Source organism: Schistocerca piceifrons, chromosome X (assembly GCF_021461385.2).
Source record: "Schistocerca piceifrons isolate TAMUIC-IGC-003096 chromosome X, iqSchPice1.1, whole genome shotgun sequence".
Classification (NCBI taxonomy): Eukaryota; Metazoa; Arthropoda; class Insecta; order Orthoptera; family Acrididae; genus Schistocerca; species Schistocerca piceifrons.
The window spans coordinates 543,446,031-543,467,372 of NC_060149.1; positions in this window are offsets into that span (position 1 = coordinate 543,446,031).

The following is a 21,342-nucleotide window of genomic DNA, read 5'->3' on the forward strand; positions in this document are numbered from 1 at the left end:
GCCTGCATCCAGATCTCCCCATCGCCGTAGGTTCGCACCGCACCTGTATGCCACCATGGCCAGGAGATTTGGGGAGAGGAGTGTAATGCCGTAAGCACAGAACACACCACCAGGCAGCACCACAGGTGTCGATAGGTCGACAACCCACTCCACAGAAGGCGTATAGCCCACCGACTGCCACAGCATGAAGTTACAGTGGTGAAGCCCCTGGAGAAGTGATATACGCCTGCGTCACAGCAGAGCGGGCAGTGTCAGTTCGACTACCGAGGAGACCGCCTTCTACTTTTGTACTTCATGCCGCATCGTCTGCTTCTAGCAAGACCACACCAGACAGTCTTCAGAGAACATTCAAATGGGACAAAGAACTGTGTACTATCCATCCTTATCTTAAGGAATAGAAGTTGAACTTCAGGATCTGCTGCCTGAGCCGATTTGTACAAAGTTGAGTTTCTGTCAATAAACGTGTGTGTTCTTGTGACCAATCGTTACCATTGTTTAACTGTTCTCCTGGTTCTCCTCTCATAGTTTTTTCTCAGCCCACTATAAATAGTTGAGGGTGCTGACAAGTAAAATCTCCTTCTGCGGTTGCAGCAAAAGAACGATACAGCAATACCGTTGTCAAAACCACTTTAAGAAAGGTGTCTGGAGAGATATTAAAAATTTCTGACCTGTTCACTGCTGTCTTCTTACCAAAATTTCTGAGATGTATTCTAGAACCTGAGCAACGATAAATCCTCAGCAAATCACATTCCAAGTTTCAGAAAAGTACCTCCACTGAGAATGCCATTTACATGTTATTTCGCCAAATTTCACAAGCTTCAAATAATAAAGCAGCACCGCCTATTATTTTCTGCGAGCTATTTAAGGCATTTGACTGCGAGTATCGTATTATTCTCCTACACCTACTGAGGGTCTGTGGAGTTGATGGTATAGTCAACGAATGGATAATGCAATATCTAGCCAAAAGAATACAGAAAGTTGTACTTAGCAATTCAAATAATCTAATCAGGGGAGATTATCTGACTGGGGAAAAATCATATACGACGCTCCCCAAAACTCAGTCTTAGGTCTGCCATTGTTTCGCATATGCGTAAACTATATTTCATCACATATAAAGTAGGTAGAATTAGTTCTTTTTGAACAGTGCAGTAGTACTGTGTTCAGCCCAAGCATACATACAGAAAGAGAGGAAATGGTAAACGATTTCGTTAAAAATGTCATTGACTGATTTTCTGCGAACTGTCTCACCCTAAATTTTAAAAAGACACAACATACTCAGTTTTGCAGATCTAGAGGTACTACACCACTGATAAGTGTAACACATGATAAGTAAGTAATAGATTGGGTCGAAACTTCAAAATGCTTAGGTGTCGCTATAGATGAGAATTTAAACTGGAAAAAGAACGTTTTATGACTCCTATACCAACTTAGTTCAGCCACATTGGCACTTACAATCATTGCAAATTTTAGGGAGAAACAATCAGTAAGTTGACATAATACTCGTACTTTCATTCAAAAACGTCATATGGAACAATGTACTGGGGTAACCTATCTTAATAAGAAAAGTCTAAGTTGCTCAAAAACGAGATGTAAGAATATGTGGTGCTCAACCAATGATTTGTAACTTCCTCAGGTTATCAGTATCTCGAGAAGGAATCGACATCGGGAAATTTTTTTAATGAAAACCTTGTATGGGTTGTAATCTCCGTCCACTGGTGACATTCTCGTGAACTTGAAGTGGCCTTGAAATTCTTCAGTAGGTATTAATCTCAAAGCAAATACCGCCGGCATTAGCTGAACAGCATGTGCACCACTGGGGAGGTGGGGGGGGGGGGTGCCGAATCAGTGACCAGCATTGTGCTTGTGCTGGCACAATCAGAGAAGAGAAAGGTGGCGCTTTGATGCTGGCTAATAATCGTCATTGTCATCGAATTTCAAATTGTGACTGGGGGTTCAGAGTAATTTTACCTTTGGGGACTTTGAAAATTTCTCGGCTGTGCTCACTTATAATGATTCTTGACTGGCATGACTCTCATAAATGTTCCTCTCTCATCCGTTAGACATCTAAGTAACTTTCTAAAAGAGGGCACTTGGATACTGTATGTTTTAGCTTCACGTCGTGGCGTAAACAACAGCGAGCATGTGTAAAAAACGGGTCGCGTGCACTGTCATTAGTCAGTTGTCCTGCAACACGCTTGTCGGATGTTTAGTTGAAGGAAAAAACCTCGATCAACAGTATCTCGTATTTTAAGGTACTTTAAATGCCACCCATATCGCTCACATATCATCCAAGCAATTGAGCCTGGTGATCCTGAGAGATGCGTGGCATTTTGTCGATGGGCCGATACGCAAATACGTCGTGATGCCTTATCCTTCGCACGCACTCTCTTTACAGACGAGACAAACTTCGACAGTATGAGAGGAGTCAATCTCCATAATGCACACTACTGGGAGGAAGCAAATCCTCGCTGGCAACGAGATCACCGAACACAGAGGCGGTGGTCAATCAATGTCTGGGCGGGCATAGTTGCAGTTTACGTGACAGGCTGCGTGCTTTCAATTAATATGATGTGTGGTGTTTTGATGGCCCTCAACTACGTACCCTCTGACTCAAAGTTGAAGTATTCAAAGTTTTGGCTGGTTTCGTTGTCTAGGGCCTGGGATACGTAGTTGCTGCATTACAGGGCAAACACTGCTGAGTCTACAGTATACAATATGAATACACACATGAATCGATGGTCAGGCCGAAGTGGCCGTGCGGTTAACGGCGCTGCAGTCTGGAACCGCAAGACCGCTACGGTCGCAGGTTCGAATCCTGCCTCGGGCATGGATGTTTGTGATGTCCTTAGGTTAGTTAGGTTTAACTAGTTCTAAGTTCTAGGGGACTGATGACCTCAGCGGTTGAGTCCCATAGTGCTCAGAGCCATTTGAACCATTTGAATCGATGGTCAAAGGTTCCTATCATTCGGCAATTGCGAATTTTGAATGAATAGACATTTATAAACGAAAGATTGCAATTAAGTAAAATCTGCAGGTGCTATTCTTAACGACTTTTAAATTATGAGTGCGATAGCAGAAGTACCTTTGAGAATGCCCTTAATGACTGTAAAACACTTATTGGTGTCGATGGTCCAGCAAATAAATAAAATATAAGTTGAATCACAGGGAAACATAGATTCCTACTTCACGTAATTAGTTATGAACAACAACATAGCTCACGAGATATTTACTCCTAAACGCATAATATATCTTCACTGCGGAAGCCACGGAAGTCTCACAAGTGCACAAGTAGGCAATACGAAATATTTCTATCTCCCGCAACCAAGTGCAAACTCTTCCACTCTCAAAGTCTTTTCTCGCGACCGTGCGTCCGTCACGCCATACTGTCCAGGAACCTCTCGTGACCCCTCCCGTACTGTCCAGAACTCTCCCGTGTCCTCTGCTCTACCTATCAGAAGGTATCTCAATGCAACTTACCCGAAACAATGGATTGGTATGGGTAGTGCAATTCCTGAATTCTCATCAACATTGCCAGACTTAACACCACTGTACTTCTTGTTATAGGGAGCTGTGAAGCGAAAGGTGTACTCCACCCCCGCGACTTCAAGTTCACGAAAATGTCACCAGTGGACAGAGATCAGAAACTATACAAGATTTTCATTGAAAATTTTTCCCGATCTCGCTTCGTTCTCGGGATACTGGTAACCTGTGAAAGTTACAGTGAAGTGCCCCTTGGCGAGAAACCATTGGTTATTCGAAAAAAATGCTCCTACAAACAATGCGCATTTTTTCACGTTGAACACGAATATGGAATAAAAAGTTGGGGTTACCATTTGCAAAAATGAACGTGACCTTGGTCTGACCTTGAAAACAGGGTTGAAGGTCATTTCGAGATAATCACTCCATGACCCCTTTCCTACCTTACAACTTTTACTAGACACATTCTTACAGAATTGTGCACGCTCCAGAGATACCGGCCAGTATATATTAAAATTGGATACCCTGTACATACACTGTAGAGCCAAAGAAACTGATACCCCTGCCTAATATCGTGTAGGGCCCCCGAAAGTACGCAGAAGCTCCGCAACACGACGTGGAATGGACTCGACTAATGTCTGAAGTAGTGGTGGAGGGAACTGACGCCACGAATCCGGCAGGGCAATCCATAAATTCGTAGGAGTACGAGTGGGTGGAGATCTCTTGTGAACAGCACGTTGCATGGCATCCCATATATGCTAAATAATGTTCATGTCTGGGGAGGTTGGTTTCCAGGGGAAGTGTTTAAAATCACAGTAGTGTTCCTGGAGACACTCTGCAGCAATTCCGGACGTCTGGGGATCGCACTGTCCTGCTGGAATTGCCCAAGTACGTCGGAATGCACAATGGACATGAATGGAAGCAGGTGATCAGACAGGATTCTTACGTACGTGTAAGCTGTCAGAGTCGTATCTAGATGGATCAGGGGTTACGTGACATTCCAACTGCACACGCCTCACACCATTACAGAGCTTCCACCAGCTTGAACAGTCCGCTGCTGACATGCAGATTCCATTGATTTATGAGGCTGTCTCCATAACTGCACACGTTCATCCTCTAGATTCAATTTGAAACGAAACTCGTCCTGCCAGGCAACATGTTTCTAGTCATTAACCGTCCAGTATCGATGTTGACGGACCCAGGTGAGACGTAATGCTTTGTGTCGTGCAGTCATCAACGCTACACGAGTCGGGCTTCACCTCAGAAATCCCATATCGGTGATGTGTCGTTGAATGGTTCGCACGCTGACACTTGTTGATGGCCAAGCACTGAAATCAGCAGCAATTTGCCAAAGAGTTGCACTTCTGACATGTTGAACGATTCTCTTTAGTCGTCGTTGGTCCTGTTCTTGCAGCATGTTTTTCCGGCCACAGCGATGTCGGAGATTTGATGCTTTATCACATTCCTGATATTCACGGTACACTCGTGAAATGGTCGTATAGGAAAATATTCACTTCATCGCTACCTCGGAGAAGTTGTGCCCATCGGTATAACACCACTTTGAAATTCACATAAATCTTGATAACCTGCCATTGTTGCAACAGTAACGAATTTAACAACTGAGCCAGACACTTGTTTTAAATAGGCGTTGCCGACCGCAGTACCGTATTCTGCCTATTTACATATATCTGTATTTGAATACCCATGCCCATAACAGTTTCTCTAGCGCTTCAATGTATGTTATGTATGTATTTATTAAAAGTTCATTTCAGTTGTTGTATTAAGATCTCTTGAGATGTAAAGTATTCTATGCACTCGTAATACAAAAAGTTTATGGGCAAATACAAGGTACATTATGGCCATGACCTGCGATCCGTTTCGCCACGCGCGAAGTTCCCCGTGCACTCCAGGACCCACGAGGCGTGCGTCGCTCATAACGACATCGAGACGATTACGAGACGACTAAAAATCGTTGGCGGGCACGCATTGAGTTACTTGGGTAGTCGAACAGAGACAGAATCGCGTCGAAAACGAATCGCTTACGTGACGAGTGCAAATGGCTTGTGTACGGACGGCCTCATAAATCGCGCCAACGGCTTTCTACTGGATAAAAATTGGAATCATATAATTAAAATTATCCAGTCACAACGGAATCGATGGGGTCATTCGATACTCAATCATTAGATCATCTTTCACTTCCACCACCGAGGGCAGCACACACAACTCGGCTGTTCCTCGCATGTTATCACATGACACGACCGCCAAAAGACGCAAGCACATTTCGCATGCGCTAGTTTCAGCATAAATTTCGTGATTGCACCTGAGCTCTTGAGTAGTTGTCTACTCACCTGAATATGGCCAGACGTCTCTGGGATGAAATATCGTGGAAGAATATAAACGGGATACGGCTGCACACCTGAAAATTATTGGAAGAAGGCGCCAGGAAAATTTCAGAATTTACAGTTTTATTCGCGTTTCTGTAGGTATGATTTTGGTCTAAAATGTTGTTTCGAGTAATATCAATGTGAATCGATTGCAGCTCGAACTCCGTAAACAAAAAGCAGCGAAATTATTTGGGCGGTTCTCGTCTTCAGTACCTGTTGTAGGCATGTTTGTTTTTCTGCCTTAAGCAAACCGGAAACTATAAAACTCATTCACCAGAAACAAGGCGGTTGATAGTATGACCAGATGCCACTAACATTATGTATAAATAACATTCATTTTAATATTATGTAATGAAAAACAGCATTCTTTATGAATGCTTCCATTGGCACCACCTCTAGTACATAATAACACAAATGAAAAGACAACGTACCATTGTGTGCCGATGTTCGCGTTTTGCAACCAAGTTTCATATGGCTTAATACACAAACCGGGTACGAAAATCTTGCGCAATTATCGAGGAATAGGACCCGAAGGCGGCGAAGGTAATTAAGCAATTGAACTTATCGTGTAAGGACCTCAAAGATAAGGCATGATAAATTAGGGCTCATACGGAGGAATATAGAGAATCGTTCTTCCTCGCTCTATTTGCGAGTGGAACAGCTAAGGAAATAACTAGTGGTCGTACAGGGTATCCTCCACCAAGCACCACAGAGTGTCTTGCGGAGTAAGTATGTAGATGTATAAATTTAGATGCATATAGTAGAATCGTATCAGTGCAAGTTGGATTCCAGCTTCTGATAACATGAAAGAAGAAGCATTTGTAAAGAGAAGACAAAAGAAGGAACAAAAGTGTTGACAGTAATGTATCGAATACGTCATTCTATAGAAACCAAAGGGACAGGAGTAACGTCTACTATTAACTGTTGCAATATGACTGCTGGTGACGCTTTGTCGCCGGCCGCTGTGGCCGAGCGGTTCTAGGCCGTTCAGTTTGGAACCGCGCAGCTGCTGCGGTCGCAGGTTCGAATCCTGCCTCGGGCATGGATGTGTGTGATGTCCTTAGGTTAGTTATGTTTAAGTAGTTCTGAGTCTAGGGGACTGATGACCTCAGATGTTAAGTCCCATAGTGCTTAGAGCCGTTTGAACCATCTGATGCTTTGTAAATACACGTACGCATATTACCCGAACTCTTACGGGACTTGGTAAGAATGTCTTCCACGAGAAATGAGTGTGTTGGGAAGGGACATTACGAATGTAGTGTGTGGAAATATAAAGTAAGAATGTGGGTCTCGCGGGAGGCATGCGCGAGACAGTCCTTGCAGTCGCAATCTGTTCTGTGCCCTCGGTGGCTCAGATGGATAGAGCGTCTGCCATGTAAGCAGTAGATCACGGGTTCGAATCCCGGTCGGTCCACACATTTTCAGTTGCCCCCGTATACATATATCAACGCCCGTCAGCAGCTAAATGTATTAATATGTAAATCTAATTTCGTTCTCGACTGCTGCAGGTCATCAGTGATGTCTGTTCTTTCGCACATGTCCGAAAGAACAGACACCACATCCATATAAGTTATTAATTTTGGTTAGGACTGGCAGGGAGGTAGAGCAGATGAGCTAGAGGGGAGACGTGATGCTCGTGGCGTCTAGTGATTGGCGTGAAACCCATGCGGGAGGAGTTGCACTCGTACACTTTTGAAGTTTACCGAGTTTTGATGGAAGGGAACAAGTGGAGAAATGCGAGCGTCTGATTCAGACTCCAGTCTGGAAGGGGGGGGGGGGGGAGAATCTGGTCTAGATTCTTGTTGTAAGGGTATTGCACATGTGACACTCAACCTGAGTATGACTTCATGCTGGCACTGGTCTTGACTGGGGAGCCTTTGGTGAAGTTCAACCGTCCCCTTAGAAAAATTATGAATGACTGTGCTGGAAAAACTCTTACGTTATTTGATACATTGATGGCTGAGTAAAGCTGAACGTACTCAGACAGCTCTCTCTTTACTTACTCTGATCATCACTAAACTGACACACAATATTTTTAGCGCTACGCAATCAGACTTTCAATAATCCCTACAAAAGAATGGCCCTGACTAAGAATAACCTATACCTTTCATGAATCACTTACCTCACAAAAATCTTCGTTACTCGAACTACTGCAATACAGCGAGCGCCAATACTGTCAACTAAATAAAATATTCTAACTACTGAAGGCACTAACTACTGATAGACAAAGTTAGCAAATGAAAGATTTTGATAGAGAACAAACAATGTTCAAAAGTTATCATACATATCTATCAATTCATTACAACCATCTTTACAAATTTCCTATTTCTGGCGGACACACGGCCAGATCGTCCGCTTATAGTAACCTCTCAAAACTCCGGCATCTCTTTCTCCACATCCACCACTGCTTGCGGCTCACCTCCAATTGCACAACGCTACGCGCTGTCCCCATCCAACTGCCCAACACTACACTAGTGAATATTCCAACAATGAGTCCAACCAGCCACACATTGCACACAGCACAGTCAGTGATTTTCATACAGAGCGCTACGGGTCGTTACCGACATAAGACCCTAAACAGCCTACTTACGAAGTCTTAGCTGACCGACAGTTTACACTTCAGTCATCTTGGACAACTCGTTACGCCGAGGAAAATCTTATTCATATCAGATTTGTCGCCTTGACGTTTGATCTCCTTGTGGGCACTGCCATGTAAGTGCGTCAAGTTGTTCCATGGTATGACTTGTAAAAAGGAGTGTCACTCGTTGGAATCTGCCAAGATGTCTGGGCTCCATTTGAGAGTAATTACGATTTGTCTAATGAGCCGCCTGCACAAGAATTTGCGTATTTCGTGCCACGATAACGAATTGTAGGCGCTGCACATCGCTACTCAGCATATGCTTGCACCACGACCATCACCTGAGTCACCGCTATACATCGAGAAAGGGGTATACTTTTGCTGCTCCGGCTTATTAAGGCCAACAGAATGACAGTCATTCCATTTGTTCTCAGTTGCATCGATGTAGTGTAACTTCTGTGTAGAATAAATCCATCAAAGTCTATTCAGCGGTGACGCAGAGTATGGCGGAAACCGAACCAGAACAACACTGTGTATGTCTCCGGAGGACGGAAACAATATTCCATAAATCTAACGACAAAAGAGGACGCCTTAAATGTGCACAAGGATCGTTGCGACATCGATTTGTGGAAACGCGTGCTGCAGAAAAGAGGGAAAATTCGTTCATGTGAAATGTCGAACCATTCGACACAAACATTTCTTACCCATTCAGAAGTTCCAAGTGTACAAAGAGACTAACAACACATTGCACCAAAAACTTAGATAGCTCAGTACGATATAATACTACCACAATCGTTGCCACTGAAAAACAAGCCGCAATTTGACAGCGGATTTTTAGAGGGGTCAATTGTAGAACATATGCGCAGTGTTGCTGAGTGTTGTTGCTCATACAAAGAAATCAAGGACGGGATCTTTAACAATTATTGATCGAAAGTCACGCAAAAAAGAATCAAGCATGCGATTATATAGGGCAGATACCTAGAAGCGCCGGGATTCCTTGCTCTGGCAAAGATGCTTTTTGAGTAGCTAGTTAAGAAGAATCGGTTTTTGGAGCTGCCGTACTGTCCCAAGGAAATTATGAGGCATAGTTATGCCAAATTAGCTCTGCACTACCAACAAGTTCATATCGGATGGTACAACGATTCCATTGAATCATTCGAGAGCACGCTACGCGAATTAGACTATGTCTACGAACTACAAAACGCAAGAGATAGGCACAAAAACAATCACCGCAATTGGAAAGGCTCGTCATAAGGGAATAACGACAAACGAAATGAGGGAAATTATCGATCACAGGCGATCAACAACTCGAAATATAGATGGAATAACCAGCCACCGTGGGAGAACAGAGGTAGACCAGGCAATTACAACAATAATTACAACGAACGGCAAAACGAAACTCGAGAGAACAACGGAATCCAAATCAGTTCCAGTGAGGTTCTGGAGAACCACGGCAGCAAAGAACCAATTTCGATAACAACAGTCAATGTCACCAAAATAACCAACAAGATTATAATATCCAGGTTAGGCCACCTAACCCGTCACAGGGGAAAAGTAGCAAAAGTCTAAATAGAAATTGAGGCTCGACTGCTGAGGACACACCTCTAAATACGGCCGCAGGAACTACCGGAATGAGCTACATCAACATGTTAGAATACGAAAACACAAGAGAACTTTTGCGTGAGGCAACAGAAGCCATGTTACGACCGAATCTACATCCTGTTATTTACGTCACCGTAGGCAACTTCAATAGGACCGGATGGGTGTATCTGTTGTCCTTAGCGTAAGTTAGTTTAAGTTAGAATGAGTAGTGTGCAAGCCTGGGGACCGATGACCTCACCAGTTTGGTCCCGAAGGAACTTACCACAGTTTTAATAATAATTTTAATGAATCTCACATGGATTGTGGACGGAGGAAGCCACGTTACGGCGATATCGGAATCTGCATACAAGGGATGAACTGCGAATCATCCATGGCCTGCACTCACTCTGAAGCAAACGAAAATCACAGCCGCACTGAGAGGAAAACACACGGAGGTTTCTGCTATAAACCCAGTTAATGTTCAGCTCCCAAGAGCTCACCTTGGAAGCAAACTTTCTTGTCGTATCTTCGATGGCAACTGAAATAATTTTCGGCTAAAGACATCATACGCATCCATGCCCAAGGCAGAATTCGAACCTGCGCCCGTAGCGGTGACGCGGTTCTAGACTGAAGCGCCTAGAACCGCTGGGCCATACCGGCCGGCCGAAAACGGGGACAATCCGTAGTTTCGAATACGCATTCCGAGTTCGCGAGCACACATATTCTTCGTGCCACCTTACCAGATTACACTCGCCTACCGTCAAAAAGTTTCCTTAGAGTTCAAGAGGATTCTAGACGGCGACATTATTGAACATGTAACCTCCACATACAACAATCCCCTCCCGGTAGGGCCACGCGAGGTAGCGAGGTAGCGAGGTAGACCCAAGTTCTGGTCAGAGACATGGAAAGCATTGTTGAGAAAACACAGGATTAAACCAATATACCGATCCATAATGTATCCCCAAACGTTCCCAGCAGAAAGGATAATGAAAATTCTGGGAGACCTTTGCCGTATATGCTGCAAGAAACGACACGCCACATTGAATGTTTTCTTACGCTGCTTCCAGGATGTGATGAACGAGTTGCCACATGGAGTCATAGACAATTCCACATCGCACAAAAGGTGTTGGTCAAAAGCTTCCGTCTGTCTAACAGAAACAGCTGTGCCATAAATTCTACCCTATCTACAGTGGACCTTTCCGAACCGTAGGATCGCTCTCGTGAGTACACTGCAACTCGAAACTTTGAAATCAAGGAAATCTCTTGGTATTCACTATATCTTCCATATGAAACCATTTGTAGAATAGGCGTATATTGTAGTTTATTTAGGTTAGAATCAGTTTGTACACAGAACTTCAATGGATAAGCAAATTCTAGTCGTTATTGTGTAGCGTAGTCCAGATTATCCATTTATTGAATTTCTGTAATGAATGTATTTGTAATTGCCATTTATTAGCTTATGGTGTGACTCCTTGTGGAATGTGGTCAAATGAGTTACGTGGTTTTTACACCATCATATCAACACGTTCACTGCTTGCTTGAAAATCGAAGTCAAGAGTTAATAGAAATTCATCAGAAGTGCCAGCTACTCATATAACTGACACATTGTTCTGGCATTATAACCTATGCATACCGTTTAAACTAAGCCCTGTCTCTACCCAGCATTTTACGTATGTGACAAATGGTCGTTATGTCTTTGGGCCGCACTATCGTATTCCATTATCACGCTCCAAGGAGAACAAGAACGTTCGATCGGATTATGAACAGCTAATTCAGCTGTATAATTCCCGTAGCAGCAAATCAATACTCGATGTATTGATTTTTTTTAGTAATTAACGCCTGTGAATTAGGATACTCCATGTCATCTGACAAAGTCATCCGCATGACGAAGCGGAACACACTGACGGAAAAACTGTCGCAAAATTAAAAACTAATTAATATAGAGTGATAAAATAGCGAGAATATATTTATCTAGGTAACATATTTAAGTGATTAACATTTCAAGATCACAGATTAATGTAAGCGCGAGATAAGTCATTGCAAATGTAAAAATCCGGTACGTTAGTGACCATTGTAACCGCCAGAATGTTGACTGTAGGCAATCCAACGTGCATGCATTGTATTGTACAGGTGCCGGATGTTGGTTTGTAGGATGGAGATCCTTGCCTGTAGCACTTACGTCCCACATGTGCTGATTACAGGCAGATTTGGTAAACGAACAGGTCAAGGCAGCATGTCGATATTCCGTAAAGCGATATGTGGGCGAGCGTTATCCTGTTGGAAAGCACCCCATGGAATACAGTTCAAGAATGGTGGCACAACGGGTCGAATCACCGAACGGATGTACAAATTTACAGTCAGGGTGCGTGGGACAACAACAAGAGTGCTCCTATTGTCATACGAAATCGCACCTCAGACCATAACCCCAGATGTAGTCCAGTGTGTTTAGCACGCAAATAGGTTGGATGCAGGTTCTCAACGGGCCTGTTTCTAACAACCAACACACGGTTATCACTGACATCAAGGCAGAACCAGCTTTCATCGAAAAACACAACATACCTCCAGCCGGTCCACCAATGAGCTCTCGCTTGACGTAACTGAAGTCTCAAATGGCAGTGGTTTGGAGTCAGTGGAATGCGCGTTACAGGGCGCCTGGCCCGGAGCTGTTATTGAAGTAACCGATTTGTAACAGTTCGTTTTGTCACTGTGGTGCCAACTGCTACTCAAATAGCTGCTGCACATGCAGTACGATGCGTCAGAGTCACACACCGAACAGTTGTTCTTCCCTTTCGGTTGATTCACAAGACAATCTGGAGTTGGGTTGCGGTCGTACATTCTCGTGACACAGATGTCAGCAGTCATATACAGTGATTACATACCTGCCAATTGCTTCTGCAGTATCACAGAAGGAACATTTTACTTCTCGTAGCGCTATTAAAGGACCTCGTTCAAATTCAGTGAGGTTTTGATAACGGCAACTTGTTGTTTTAAGCGCATTCGAAACTAACATCAACTCACCAAGTCCAGTCTCAAAGATAACTAATACTCAAGACAGTTGCAGCGTGCATTTAAAGCAAACCTGATTGTCGTCCTCACTGTAGCCCCACTAGCGCCATTATCATGTAACTGACCCTAAATTCGAGTAGATATCATTTTACAGATGTAGAAACGTGCCTACCAATTATCGTTTATGTCGCATAGCTCCTTCTTGGTGGTGAGATTTTTTTCTGTCAGTCTATATAGTTTTTTTTGCGATTTGTGAATTTTCTTTTTCGCGTATCTGCTTGAGATATAAAACGTAACACTAACACGTGCACACATATCAACAGCACAATTCTTCATTCCTCACAAAGTATGTTTGGCCACGTTAACGTTGCAGTCGTAAGCAGGGGGTGTTTTGATGTATAGTTGTTTAAGATACCGGTGGAGATCGGGCCTGAACTATCACGTAACGACACCACCAACCTCAGCTAACAATAGAGCTCTAGCCGTTACCAAATGATTTATGTGCTCCGTTTTGCTTTGAGTTGTGCTTGCTGGTTGTTGCCTTTTCTTATTTTGGAATGAGTGCAGAGAGCGATCTTGCTCTGTCACAGGGTTCGAATATGACACAACACCTGATGGAATCAGCGAGCCATGTGTACATCATTACGTTAGTTCTGCCTTCCCAGGAGCAGAGAACACGGACGTAGGCTTCCAGCTCTGCGAGAGGGAGGCGTGGCTTGCCGCTCTTCTCCCCTCTCCAGCCAAAACTCGTCATTTGTTTTACGTTCGCAGCCGACTACCAGAAAAGTGTCCGCTACAACAAGAGTGTCAGTACAAGAAATAATAGAGCATGTATAAATTATTCGAACTTGTAATCTGGATTTTGCGAAGCAAATTTAATCACATTATCAACATTCAAAATTAAAAGCATTGTACTCACCAAAGCAGCAACCCCATGACTTCGCGAAGACAACTTCAAAATAATTAGCAGGAACGATATTGTGAATCGATTCGTCGCTCCTTCTTGTTGGCAATAAATCTGTCATCTCAGTTTAAAATATTCAGTTTTACACACGGACAACTTTTCACAGGATAGTATCCCTAAGGCACTCATTCTTCTTTAATGGTGTTTCGTAGGAACGTTTTAATTTTCTTGAGCATTGAAATGCATCGCTCAGCTTCTGATGTAGAGACAGGCATTGTGATTAGTAGTTTCAAAACTTTAACAGTCTCGTCGTCGAATGTGTCACAATGTTCATCCTCAAGAATCAGTGAAATAAATGCAACTGCTCTCAACTCAGGCCTAGCATATAACTGCATTTTAAGTGAGGGTAAGTAATTTTACCTTCCTAAACCAAAAGGCAAAACGAACAAAATAGCAACTAGAATAACTTACAACACTATTCAGATGAAAGCCGTGCTTGTTCTGACCCTTCATTTCGAACATTGTTTTGATGCAGCTCGCCAAGCTCTCCACGATAGTCTATCTTGTACAAGCCTCTTCACTTCAATAAGGGGGAGTGAAATGAAAGAATAGACGTCACATACAAATAACCACGGAGAGATGACCCAGTGATACCTTACGTGCAAATGCACAAACACGCTCGAATCTTACGGGGATCAGCGGATCGTCTTAAGTAACGAGAATAATTGGCAGGAGTACCCCAGTATTGTGTGGATAACTAAGCAGTTTGAGCCAGTCAGAGACCATGTCCAGATGGCCCAGATGGTCAAGGCGACCATTCGCGATAAACGCAATAATATTGGTTCGATTCGCGGTCTGGCACAGATTTTCTTCTTTCCTCATCGATATCTTTCACTGCGCACTAAGAGCTAATGTCATAATTTCCTTAGAATCATACTTCTAAAATGGATGATATAATGAGCTAAAATTCTGATATTTAACTTATTTGGAAGCTGTATTTGTGCCACAAAACTCTTTCTCCTCTTGCGGATGATGTAAAAGTCATTATTCATCGAACATAAGTGCAGATATCTATCCACATTTGCCACACATTGTCTTTTATATCCCATCCAAGCATGGCAAAGCAATCTAATATCTGCATCGCTTTTGTGCTTATAGCTAAACAGTCTCCTTTCGAGGATACACAGATTTCATACGATCACTGTCGTCAATCAACAAGCCCGTAAAACATGCATTTGCCATACAAAAGACAGTTTCCAACATAAAAAGTCGTACTTGGCACACAGCTCAAAAACTAACTTACAACTCTAAATTCACACAAAGACTGTAGTAGCCCATGCCGAGACAGAGACTGAATAGTTTTTGGCGCACATGATAGACAACACATTACAGCCTGAACTTCTGCTTGTTCTAGACTCGACACTTGCTCAAATTAACTTTTGTGTATAGTTTTCTAGATTAATGAGTGAATAGTTGCGACGGAAACACAATTCTTGAGAAGAAATGCATCTCTGTGGCATCAGCTGTACAAATACACGTTTATTCTCATTCTTCTGGTTAATAAAATTTGTAACAATAAAAATAATTAAATTGTACACAAGTATGAAACAGAATTTTGTAAACATTGCCATGTATAATATTTCACCACAATAATAAATATTTTATACTTTCTTCCATATGACTGGTTTTTATGAAAAATTTAATTTCAAAAAATTCGAACAGTTCTTGATTTAATAGATATTAAAATATTATGAGAAGTTTGGTAACTGAGACATTGCAAAGAGTGAACTTCCCTCTAAGACAAAAAAAAAAGACGCACTACGAATGAATTATACGAATGGGGAAGAAATCCATAGATATGATGCGCATGTGCATACAAATGAATGTTTTAAATTTTAGAAAAATTGGATGATCTATTCAAGAGAAAAAGCTTGACAAAATTGAGCAAGTCAATAACGCGTTGCTCCACCTCTGGCCTTTATGCCAGCAGTTATTCGGCTTGGCATTGTTTGAAGGTGTTGTTGGATGTCATCCTGAGAGTTGTCGTGCCATATTCTGTAGAATTTACAAGTCAGATTGCCAGTATCCCGACCAGGTTGGAGGGATTGCCCATAATGCTCCAAACGTTCTCAATTTGAGTGAGTTCCGGCCACCTTGATAGCCAAGGTGCCAAGGTATACACGCAACAGAAACTCTCGTCAGCCACACTGGCTCATGTAGCGAAAGTTTGTGCTAGCTAATCAAGAATCGATAGCCCTCTCAACGCTACTGTAGCTCCTAATGTCATTCCACTGTCACTGTGATTTTGAAAGAGTACTTAATCTTTCCAGATGACCTGGTGCGAGGCCCACACTCTTTGTCTATATGTCTTGTATTTAGGAATTTGTTTTATAGTAAATAGGTCATACACAAATTAAAGGCAGGACTTAGATTCTTTGGTTGAATGTTTTGAAGAATTGCAGTATTCTTTTAAGTGCACGAGGCCAGCTGAACTGTTAACTTTCCCTCCGCCCCAGGTTGTCAACGGTTTATGCCTGGCGCTGTCCTATTGGCGAAAAGTCATTCTTTTCCCCGAGATCTCTTGTGTCTTTCCCCGCACAGCCTGACTGGATAACTCTTTACTCCAGTAACCGCCCTCAGGTCATTTCTGAGAGCAACAACAAAATCGTTCAAATGGCTCTGAGCACTATGGGACTTAACTTCTGAGGTCATCAGTCCCCTAGAACTTAGAACTACTTAAACCTAACTAACCTAAGGATGTCACACACATCAATGCCCGAGGCAAGATTTGAACCTGCGACCGCAGCGGTCGCGCGGTTCCATACTGTAGCGCCTAGAACCGCTCGGCCACTACGGCCGGCGGGCAACAACAGCACCTGATATTAAACGTTTGGCTCCTTATACAGTGTAGACTGATAAGGAAGAACATTATGACCACGTAAGTAATAAACGGTATGTCCAGCTATGGCGTGCATAACAGCGGCGACGCAAAGCGGTATGGAAGCAGTGAGGCCTTGGTAGATCGCTAGAGGGAGTTTGCACGACATCTGCACACACGAGTCACCTAAATTCCAAAAATTCCAGGGAGGAGGATTGATGAGCTCTGACGCCACCTTCAGTCACATCACATAAAAGTTCACAGCAATTGGAACTCGCTACAGTGTTCCTCGAACCGATCCATCACACTCGAGGCCTTGTGACATGGCGCTTCGTCTTTCTGAAAATGCCGTTTGCGTAGGGAAACATGATCGTCACAAACGTTTGTACGTGGTCTGCAACCAGTGTACATACTCCTTGGCCGTCATGGTGCCTTGAACGATCTGCTTTGGGCCCATACCTGTCTACGTGAATGTTCCCCATAGTAGAATGGAGCGGCCGCCAGCTTGTCTCCATTCCTCAGTAAAGATGTCAAGGAGCTGTTCTCCTGGAGGACGACGGATTCGTGCTCTCCCGTCGGTATGATGAATAGGTGTCGGGATTCATCAGATCAAGCAATGCTCCAGCACTGAGCCAACGTCCAATGTCGATGGTGTTCAGACACACTTATACTCTGCCCAGCATTAAAGTCAGATGTTAGTTCTGCAACAGTTCACCGCTTATCCTGTTTTACCAGTCTCTCCAGCCTACGATGTTCGACATGTGTAACGAGGCATGGCCACCCAACCCCACAACGTATGGACATGGCTTCACCTTGGTTTCGTCACGTGCAGAAGACATTCACTACAGCACTCTTCGAATACCCGACAAGTTGTGCAGTTTTTGAAACGCTCCGGTTGTGCCTCCGGGCCACCACAATTTGCCCACAGCCATCGTGCGCCTGCCCCATTCTACACACGGACAGCATGCTCACTGATAATACGTGCACCGTGCGTGTGTCTGACTAGCAGTCATTCCTTGCTAGGTGATGCTGCTATCGCCTGTACGGGTTTATATCGATAGTAGGTTGGTGGTTATAATGTTCTGGCAGATCAGCGTAGTGCTCTGCGCCATTACAATACTGGTGAAAATCTCAGCTCTGTAACCTCCTGAATGTTTTCCACATACAATATAAGTTCTCATCCTATTGAAATAACGTGTGAACCTTAACAGGACAGCTATTCCTCGTCACTGATCTGTTAAGGTGGAATCATACTCGGTTCGATGTATTCATCTCCTTATCAGTATATTCTTATACTTTTTAAATTAATGTTCATAGGCTCTATCTTCTAAATAATAGAATGCAAGTTATAACTGCGTAACGTAGCTAGCTTGAATGAGTTTTGCGATTTATTTATTAAGTATGCATTTTCACAGATGCATTTTATCAATTTTGTACGGTCGGAGAGTGATGACCAAATAAATGCCATAATTACACGCGCAGCAAATCGTCAAATAGTAGTTTGTTAGAACTGTGTCACATTTCAACACCTCAAACTGATTTTGAAATAGCTAATCACTATAGGTTTCGTAACGTTGTATAAAATTTTTACAAAATTGCAGACAATAGCCTAATACATAGTGTTGTGAGAACGTAAAGATCAGTTCACGTCCTCTACCTGCGATTGGGAGAAGTGCAGGAAGAAAGTCAGTGAGGATCTGGAAGGTACGGACAGGGATGTGGAGCTATGCTGACTCCAGCGCCATGGTCAGCTGCGCTATGTTTCTCTCTTGAGGATCCATGACACGAACAGCCCGATCGAGTTGGTCCCACACATTATCGATTGGGTTTTAATGTGGGAAATTTAGTGGTCAGGGGAATACGGCAAACTCATCTTGGAGCCCTTCGAACCACGCACGTGCACTGCGAGCTGTGTCACATATTGCATTCTTCTGCTGGTAGATGCCATCGTGCCGAGGAAAAAAAAACTGCATGTAGGGATGGACGTGGTCCCCAATGATGGATCCATACTTGTGTTGCTCAATTTTGCCTTCCAGAAGGGCGAGGTCACTCAGAGAGTGGCAGAGAAACATTCTCCGGACCTTAACTGTTTCAGGGTGTTTACTTTCAGACGTTTCAAACCATGCCAGCCAATGTGCATCCGTTCAGTGGTCATCAAGTTGCAGTTCTGGCGTGCAAATTCCAGCCTTCGTCGCCGATGAAGAAGGACAGTTAGTTGGGTGCACGAACTAGGCACCTGCTACGGAGGCCCATATGCAGCAATGTTCGCTGGACGGTCATTGAGGAGACACACCCCTTGGATATATGGGTGATCAGTTGCTCAACAGTTACAACTCTATTCGCCTGTTCACATCTCCGCAGCCGTTGTTCACTCCTATCATCTATGTCCCTTGTGCACCGCTGCCACATCGGCGCCGGTATTGGATAGTGCCATTTTGCCGCACACATTACACTTTCACGGCGGGAGAATAGCTTACAAACTTCGCAGATTTGGAAATGCTTCCACTGTTCGCCAGAAAACCAGTGCTCATTTCTTTTGCACGTTGGATCAATCTCTTTGTTTCTATGTAACGACAACAGCTACACTGCTTTCCACATTCACCCAACACGCTTTTCCAACCATGCACTGCAAGTGCCTCCACCTGCCATATGTGAGTGGTTATTGCACGTTGATGTAGTATATAGATGGTGGTCACACTAATGTGTCGGGACCGTGCATATTCTATGTGTTTATAATTACTTTTTATTATTATTTTCCAACAGCGCAACTGGTCCCTGATGTGGTACTAGCTGAAATGTCCGACCATAACAAGGAGGAGTTCCCTTTCTATTTCCCGTCTTACCACAGCAGTAGCAACTCACCGTCGCTTTTTCAGCTGTCGTTTAAGTATTCCTTACCGCCCCAGTCCTCTTAGCAGCAGTCACGTGTCACAAGAATACTTCTGATCGTCAATATCTATCATTTGATTGCTAGTTGTCTAAATGTGCGTGGGTAGGCCTGGCATCTGATGCGAACTTTGACGTAGTAACTGAAGTAGACGATCTTCAACGTTTTGGTACGAGAGTACAGTAAACGTGGTACGAGTGGGACTGCTAGTGCTGTGTGATGATCTAGACTGAGAGGAAGATGACAAGTCAATACGTCTCATCACATACTCCTATTAATCTCCACAGGTTTGCGTGGAGGGTAACAGCAATTGGTATGTATGGAAAGGAAGTGGTGGAATCAAATTCGAGAGACATGATCGTTTACATTAAACATTCAAGTGTCCTGAATTTGCGTTATCAGTTCTGTGCGTTAGTGAACACAAATATGGTTCAAATGGCTCTGAGCACTATGGGACTTAACATCTGAGGTCATCAGTCCCCAAGAACTTGGAACTACTTAAACCTAACTAACCTAAGGACATCACACACATCCATGCCCGAGGCAGGTTTCGAACCTGCGACCGTAGCGGTCGTGCGGTTCCAGACTGAAACCCCTAGAACCACTCGGCCACACCGGCCAGCCTTAGTGAACACGACAGACAGACTGAGTCACTGGTGGTCATATGGAAGAACTGAATTCTATGCGTCTCTAGACTATTTACGTGAGCATGGTGTAAATATGAGTCAGCTTCAACATTACATATGTTCCTGTGTTCAGCCAGTACACCACGCGGGATTAGCCGAGCAGTCTGAGGTGCTGCAGTCATGGACTGTGCGGCTGGTCCCTGCTGAGGTTCGGGTCCTCCCTTGGGCATGGGCGTGTGTGTTTCTCCTTAGGATAATTTAGGTTAAGTAGTGTGTAAGCTTAGGGACTAATGACCTTAGCAGTTAAGTCCCATAAGATTTCACACATTTGAACTTTGGACGTCCGTCAGAGCCTCAGCACTCTCGAAAAGTGAAGCTGCTTCTTAGCTCGGCGCCAGAAATCTACATGCCCCTGATGTCGGTTGTCAAGATGGCTTGTTGGTGGGAGCACGGCAGCAACACGAAGTACAAACCGAGTGGCGGTCGCAGTATACAGCCGGTAGGACGGTACTTGTACTGACTCAGTAGTGGTGACACAGGAGCTTTGCGTTTTAATTAAACAGCTGGCAGATGGTCAGATCGGTTCTGCATCCACGGAAGATTGGCCTGACGCCCATCCTCAGTGAGTTATCATTGTGACCTGCAAGACTACAGCTCGCAGATCGGAAGCCCCTTCACATCCGGAAGGCTACGAATTTGCTGCAGTGGACTCCTAGTTGGCTGCAGCTTGTACACACTTAAATTCACCGGAGCACCATCCGACTTAACGGAACTGGTCTTCCATCGGTTTCCACAATGCAAATGGAATGCCTAACTCTATAAGGAACTTGAGGAGGGAGGGGGTTTTACAGCAGACGATAACATGATTCCTCCACACTTGTAACCGAATGTGCTCTCATTTTCAGAGTTTCTCAGCGCTCTCAGCTGCTCTAGTTTTCAACTTGAAGTCTCAGAACTTTCGGTCATGCAGAGTTTGCATCCAGAACGGTGTTCGTATGGTATGTCTAAGTAATGTTACTTC